Raw genomic sequence first — 7,998 nt, 5'->3', positions numbered from 1 at the left:
GGGCAAAAACTAAGACCTTCAAAGACCGAGGTGGACTCACATGGTCCGAATTCAGATGACCCAAAATGAAAGAAACCTCTCTTTTCCTTATTCATCTAAACCGAGGCTAAGCATAGATTAGAAACCTATCTGTTGTGCTCCCCGTGGTCTGCAATACGCAGTCTATCCACATTAGTTCTGATCACTGGCTGCCTCCAGGCTTTCTCCTCTTCCACCCTTCCCTCTCTCCTTCCCTCTCTTTGTTTACCACATAGAGGTTGATTTATGTCGGCTGCACTTGGCAGAGTTGGGTGGCGTGGGCGAGATACAGCAGCTGAAGTGGAGCGAGAGAGGAGACGGCGAGGAGGGATGAAAAGAGGGAAAAGTAAAAGGCCAAATCGGAGTGATGTAGCGGGGGGAACGTGGAGAGATGAGGACAGGCTGAAAGAAGGAAACTAAATACAGAAGGTTTGGCGAGAACAGAGACAACGGGAGGTTGGGGGCGGGACGGAAAGAGGTGTTGTGCCGGCCTCAGGTGTCTCCTGCTGATTTGTATATTTTATGATGCCTTCTCTACGTCAGAATCCAGGGTCTCTCGTTTGGTTCTCATCAGTCTCATTATGTAAAATCATGTAAAACTTAAATAGAGGATGATTATTTGGAGCAAAACTTTCTCTTTTTTTTCATATTGTTCAGTTAGGTAGGATGTTTGTTGCACTGTAAGACAGTCGCCCTTAAGATCAAAACATGATTATGAAACAGCAGATCGGGATCTCAGGTTTTTTGTTTTTTGTTTCCAGGTATTTATATCTCGCTTTGTTTCACAACGTCGTGTTTTGTAGCTGAAAGCATTTTAGGTGCATGAGGGAGATGCAACTAAAATGCATCTCCCTCAAATATCTGGTTGGAACTAGATATTTACATACATCGAATAAAAAGATGCAAACATGAAGTTTAACATGAAGTTAAATCAGACCGAACTTTTCTTATTTTAACTTGGTTAGAATTACCAAAATTATTTTTTAGAAATTATTTTGCATCTTTTCTCAAATTCAAAGGCTATACATACATTTTGCTCAGCATCAGGGACAATGTCTTTTAAAATGTATGACTCTGGTCGGAGCTGTTGGGATGACGATTGATCTGAAGGAGGGAAGACGTAACATCAAGAACGGAAAGTTGCACAGAGAGCAGTGTGAATGATGCTGCTGAATGAGATCCATTTCCACATTGATCAGCTCCATGGGGAACAGTTTGATTGATACACTGCCTTGTAGATGTATTTAAACCCCTTGACCTTTTTCTCATTTTCTCACATTGTAGCTACAAGTTGCTATTCCCTCTTTTGGGATTTGATTTGATAGACCAACACAGAGTAGCACATCATCAGGAAATGGCAGGAAAGAGAGGCGCCGTTTTCAGTTATTTTGGGGTCGTTTTTTTTACTATTTTTGGATATTTCCCTGCCAGCTTTCCACATCTAAAAACCGACATGTTTGTTTGTTATATGAAAATAGTTTGGATGGAGAGCACCTGTGAGCAGGTGCCAATGTGATTTTGGTCTAAACTTTGACTTTGCCATTCTAACAAAGATCTGGTTTGATCTAATCTAAACCAAGTACAGCTTTAGTTTATTTTACAAAAAATCAGAAACAGGCTAGAGAGCAGAGCAAGTTAATAATTCATGGTGGCCATGGAAACACAAATAACAAATTCCATCCGTTAAAAAGCTGCTCAGCTATTTCACTAAACGAGAAAAAAATGTTTTCTCTCCGTGGTTTCGGCAGGTTAAAATCAGACAATTGCAGAGTCTGCATGACTCACCGTCTTTCAATAGACGCCTGCAGCACCTGTGAGGAGAATTCATCCCAGCCGCCGCTTCACGGCTTTCTGAAAGAAACCGCATAAAAATCTACATCTCTTGCTTCTCTGTCTGTGTTTCCCTGCAGCTGGTCAGCTGAGCCAGTCGGCTCATTTCTCCCTGCAGCTGCCCTACACTGTGCTGGGCCTTGGACGCAGCGCCAACTTTCTGGACCACCTCTTCGTCGGCATTCCCAGGAAGCCTGGAGAAACGGTGAGGATGCATGTTTAAAGACACAATGGAGGCTGGGAGTGGGGGAGAAAAATACAGGCTGCGTAGTTGAATAGATTGTCTGTGGTGGAGCAAAAGAAAATAAAAAAATGTAAAGATCAAAAAATTAAAGAAAGCTCAAAAAACATCAGATTTAAACCCCCAGGTGCAAGTTTCCCTGGAACACGAAAGCTGAAGTTAAAACTCCAAATTGAGTTATTTCTGAACAGCCTGTGTCCCTTCTGAGCGCTGCGTGCCATGCGTGTCTCTCCCACTTTATGTCTCTGCATTGAGAGGGGAGAAACAGCCGCGGGACGGCGATATCCAGAGCCAAAAAGCTGTCCAAGAAAATATCAACTCATAGAATAATTCATGAAAACGTTTAGCATTTCAAAGTCACAGGCAGAGAGCAGAAGTTTTGTTTCTGAACTCAGCTTTTTTATGTCAAGGAGCTGGATGTTAGATTTTCTTCATAAAATAATAATAAATAAAAAAAATAAGAAACATCTTTTCGTTTATTTATTTGCTTTCCAAATGAACGCAGAGCAGGAACAGCTGAATCTATCAGAGTAATTTGAATTTTTCACCGTCATTTAAAGCTTGGTTCACATTTTCTTTTGCAACTGTTTATGCAAAGATGTGATGCCTTGTATCAGCTGTCAAGGAAAGTGATCAAACAAGATGTCTGCTAATGAGAGCAGCTCATTAGATAATGTGGGAAAGGTGCCATGCCTACATCTTTTAAACACCAAGTGTGTGTGTGTGTGTGTGTGTGTGTGTGTGTGTGTGTGTGTGTGTGTATAACAGCTGAACCCAGTTTAAATTGCAGCAACAATCAGTATGGAGTTTTTTCCAGTCTTCCATTTCTGAAATCAATTTATGGGTTATTTTCCTAAACACTCACATTTTCACATTACTTTCCTTTGCTTCTTCTCCTTAATGAGCACCGGTGAAGTATTTTCACTCGTCATAAGCAATGTTTCTCCATATCTTTAGAAGAGGCATGTTTTCTGCCTACACCTCATTATAGGTGTTAAAAGGTTTACTTTCAAGAGTTTAGTTTGTATTTAAAAAGAAAAAAAGGTCGCAAAATTGAAATGTATTTGGACACATTGTGGGAGATGGATAATACAGGACTTTGTGGAATGTTTTCCAGATCTAGATATGAAATTCTCACAGTATTTTACAAAAGCAAAATCAAAATGATCTCATTTCATGCACTTAAAACAGAAAACCAATAATTATTCCAAAAGTCCAGTCCCACAAACCTTTGGGTTTTGCGTTAGGGTTGGTAAAGTTTCAGTGAATATGGTACATCCCTGTGCCATTTGGGAATTATCCTGACTATCAGCTAATAATGTTTGATACAGCTGGCATCCTTAGCGAACTTAGGGTTCATTCACACCAGCCCTGTTTAGTCCACTTTATCTGAACTCTATCCGGTTTGTTTGGGGAGGTGGAAATGCCCAATCAAACTTTGATGTGGACCAAAAGAGCAAACTCTTTTCCATCTTAAAACCCGGGTCTGGACTCGTTTGGAGTGAACTCTGGTGCGCTTTGAATGCATATGTGAACGCCAAAAACAGAAAGCAGACTATAGCAAAGGGCATTCTGGGTAAATACAACCAAAATAAACATTTTGGTGGGAGAAGTGGTTTTTGGAGTTTTCCTAAAGAGAAAAGTGGAATCATACAACCGCTAAAATCTCACCACCCTTCACTGTTGTTCACATTTTGTGACGAAGGTACGTGCGCTCGTGTCTTCTCCTGAAGTTTTCATGTTGTTTTCTGAAGTAGATCTAAGTTCAGCGCCACCACAGGTGAGGAGTGGAACAGGTTTTTAAAGGGTTTGGTTCATTTGACCCAATACAGTGTGAAAGCAAACTGCACCAGCTGAAAAAGTAACAAATGTTTCAAGTTTGGTCCCTAATCAAAGCGAGTCTACTGAACCACCAGGTGTGAAAAGACTCTAAGTAAGAGTGTTAGTTGGCACACCTTTTGTTTCTACACCTTTACTCTAGTTTTTACAACTAGAAATATTTCCAGACTCATAAATTTGTCCTTATGGATACATTTAGAATTTTTAAAACTTTTTTTTTTTTTGCTGTTTTTGAGACTAATTCTTTGCATTTTTTTTATAACCAACTCATCAGTGCATTTCTGTTCAGAAGTGCCAACAATTCAATGTTGTCACATCCTTTAAAACAAATCTTTGTTTAACTTCTTTGGAAGCCCACGATGCGTGAATGACTATTGAAGCCGCCCATCTGTGCATCCTGTCGGATGAAGTGCTAATGTAAAACTAATACGCTAAACAACAGGAAGCTTGTGTTGATGAAATTTATTCATCTCCCACATTTTTCTACTTCACTCCCATAAATGTCATCGCTCTTCAGCTCGGCTCTCTCCCCATCACCGCATCCATCTCCAGCTCTGTTTCCTCTCCCAGTACACTTGTCGCTCTGAATATTCGGAACAACAGAGCCCTTTTTCTCCCCTCCCGTGTGGCACCAAGGTCTTCGTCAAGCAGCTCATTTAAATTGCAGATGACTCAGTCCGACAAACTCTGAAGCCGTAGTGCGCCCAAAAACTCTCAGCTTAACCAGGCTGCTTTATTGTCCCTCTTTTCAGTCCTTTTTTTTTTTATCCCTATACATTTTTATATCATCTCGTGTTCCTAGTTTCCCTCCTCCTTACACATTCCTTCTACAAAATGTCTTAATGAATGCCTAAAGATGCAGTCTATTATGCAAAGTGGGCTTTTTTTTCCCCAGCCAGAGGGTCTGGAGAATGGAGGGACTGCATTAAATCTACAAAGTCTTTAATGAGGAAAAGCCGGGCCCCACTGTAAAGAGGACGGTGTTTATAAATCCTTTCCACTGTGCCTTCTTGACGCCTTTGTTAGGTTTAATCTTTCTGTTTATCTACGTTCTTGATCTGTCTCTCTGACTTACGCAGTAGAAATATCTCTATATTTAACAGTAATAAACAGTAAAATTGTGACGGGAAAAATTCGGAAACTATAAAACAATTCAAAACCATTAATGTGATGTAAAATTAATCTGAAAATAGTAACTTGTATATTTTACATTTCTACGTTCAATTTATGGTTTGTTTTCATGTTTGTTTTAGGACAAACAGTGCTGTTTTCCTTAAGTTAAAGCATTTTCATCTTTGAACCGTAACTCAACGATGTCAAAGAAAAAAATGTTTTACCCGTTTTACTCAGCTGTCGGCGTTTTACTGTTGAATTAACTTTTCTTGCACTGAACATTTGATCCAATCTTTGCTTTCCGACCCTGACTTTTGTAATTTCTCACCTATAGAAACGTTGCAATGTGACGATTATCCTGCACCTGATTGCCTACAATGGCTACCATTGGTTTTAGCTGCCAGGTTGTCAAAATAATGCACTAAATCTTAAATATACGAATGATAAATGAAGAATAAAAGGACGACAACATAATAAGGTCCAAGGGCATCACATTTCACTGGTCACTGAAAGGTTTTCATAAAAGTATGAAACGGGTGTTATGCTAGTTTGACGTTGACATCCTTAACATGTAGATGTGCTGCAGAATTCTGTTTCTGTTCGGTTTGTAGAAATAAAGGAAGGCAACCCACACACCACCTCCGTGACAGATCATCAGAGAAACAGGTGTTAAAAATAAACACCTGCTTAATTTAAACTACTGCTGCTGCTGTGTTCAGATGATCACTTAATAATATGAGAGTAAACTTCAAGCATGAGAACATTACGTGAAGGACTGAATGTTCTGTTCTTGGTGTGGGTAATGTCTGTGTGTTTTTAGGTGGTGAATAACATCGAAGTGTCTGAGGATACACTTGATAGTAATGTCCGCTCCGTCAGCCAGTGGAGCTGTTGTCAGTCAGTTTCTACGGCTCAGAGTGAGAAAAAATAATAATGCGAGTGGTTTTGAGTTATTCTTCTATTGTGTTTCTGTATTATTTATCCTGTTGCTGTGGCGCACTGTGCTAAATTAATAATACCTACACCTCCAGGTTTCATTTAGTTAAATGAATTGTGCTGCTGCAGCAACATGGCCATGGATGGCAAGTAAAGGAATAATCTTTTTGCCCTCCAGCCTGTCTGCTGTGTCACTGAGGAGGACGGTCTGTGAAACGTGCTTGAATGTCTACCATTTTCCGTCCGATCTCTGCTATCTGTTACTACCTCTTCCTCTGTGAGTGTCTCTCCTCCTGCTTACTTATCTTCCACCCAGGGGATTCCCTCTGCTGCTCCAAGTGGTTTACTTCACTAATCAGTCCCCTACTTGTCACTCTCACCCGCCATGTCTGAATCCGCCTCTGTCGGCTCTCTCTGGTAGCGGCGCTACTTTCCCTGGCTTTGAACCAGGCAGTTTCTCTCTCTCTCCCTCTTTCTCTCTGAAGATTTGGGAAGGTTTTCCTTCTCCAAACAGCCAGATCAGATCTGCTCCCAGACAGCAGCAGTGGAGGCTGACTCGCCTCCATCGTCGCCCAACCCTCCTCCACCCCCCCACTGGCTGCCATGAATGGTCGGCGCTTTCCGAGGGCTAAGCGACAATGGCTGGCGGCAGGAGTGTGCTTTTTCTTGTTTAAAAAAGCAACGCCTTTGCTGCACGCTTATTTAAAATAGCTGTTAGACATGGTTCCCGCTCTGGTGTTGAGGAATGGTGAATCACAATTAAAAAGCAGCGGCACTTCCACATTCTGCCAGACTGGAAATGTTACAGATCTCTCCAGCTCTGAGCACGGTTGTGATCTTGGGATCTCTGATGTGATTGCCCCTGTTGCCTCTGGTAACGCTGAGCTCATAAACTGTAGCTCTGGCAACTCTTGATCCTAAACTGTCTTCATTCTGTGTTTTTTTTTAATTATTATTATAAATGCTGAAAAATTTCAAAAATTTGAATCCTACATGGACTGTAAGATGTCTGGAAAATAATTGTATTATTATTTTTATTATAATAAATTAGGGCCTGGTTTTGAGCGTTTTAATTTTGATGAAATAATCACATAGATTTTAATGAATTTAATATTTTAAAGCATTTTTTCTTTTTTACTTACTAATGTTCTGGCTGCAGCCCATGAATGATCAGCTGAACCATTTGAATGGGTTTAATATCACTTTGACCAATCTGATGGTTTTATCACCTGTATAACAAATACAAAACTACAAGTGTCTTCATTGTTGAGCTCATATGTGTGTTCAATAATTTACCAGAAAAAAGGCTTTGAATTTAAAATATTGCTTATTTTATAAACATAGTTTATCAATATAGTTGTCTATATTTGACTGTAAATAATTATAGACTCTGCAATAAAAAATGTTTTAAAAATTGCAAGTTCCAACACAGGTAAAACGCGAATATTTGTTGTTGCATAATAGAAAAAGCAATATTATATTTTGCAAGCAAAAAATGTATATTTAGATCATGATCTCTATCTTTGATTTGCTACATCAAACTTAAGCTTTTTTTTCCAACTCTGTGATCAGTTTGGTTTCTAAGTTACTGATGGCGTGTAAAGATAAGTACAGACTCCATCAAAAGATCAAATATGATTTTTTTAATTATCATTTTTTAATTTCTTTTTTATTTGCTCCTACTTCCTTTTAGATCAGGGTTGTAAATTGAGTCTATGACTTTTTTTAATGCTTTTGTTTTTGTGGTTTATCATCCAAGATTCTTACCTAAGAATCTGTAGATAATGGAGAATAATAAGGTCCACAATCATATTTAGCCAAACACTACAGACCTGATTTACATTGGTCCACAAGTAAAGAAATAGTATAAAATGCAGAGGTTGTAATATAAATCTGTAATGAATCATCTCAGATTATGAGTCTGTTTGTAAAACCAGGCGCTGCCCGGCTGTGTCAGGCGTTATGAAGTTTTCTGGCCCAGTCAGTCAAGCGTCGCACACACAGAGCTGCCTCTACCATCA

Source organism: Poecilia formosa, unplaced genomic scaffold (assembly GCF_000485575.1).
Source record: "Poecilia formosa unplaced genomic scaffold, Poecilia_formosa-5.1.2 Scaffold525, whole genome shotgun sequence".
NCBI lineage: Eukaryota > Metazoa > Chordata > Actinopteri > Cyprinodontiformes > Poeciliidae > Poecilia > Poecilia formosa.
The sequence above is the reverse complement of the archived record's forward strand: the minus strand, read 5'-3'. Positions refer to the sequence as shown.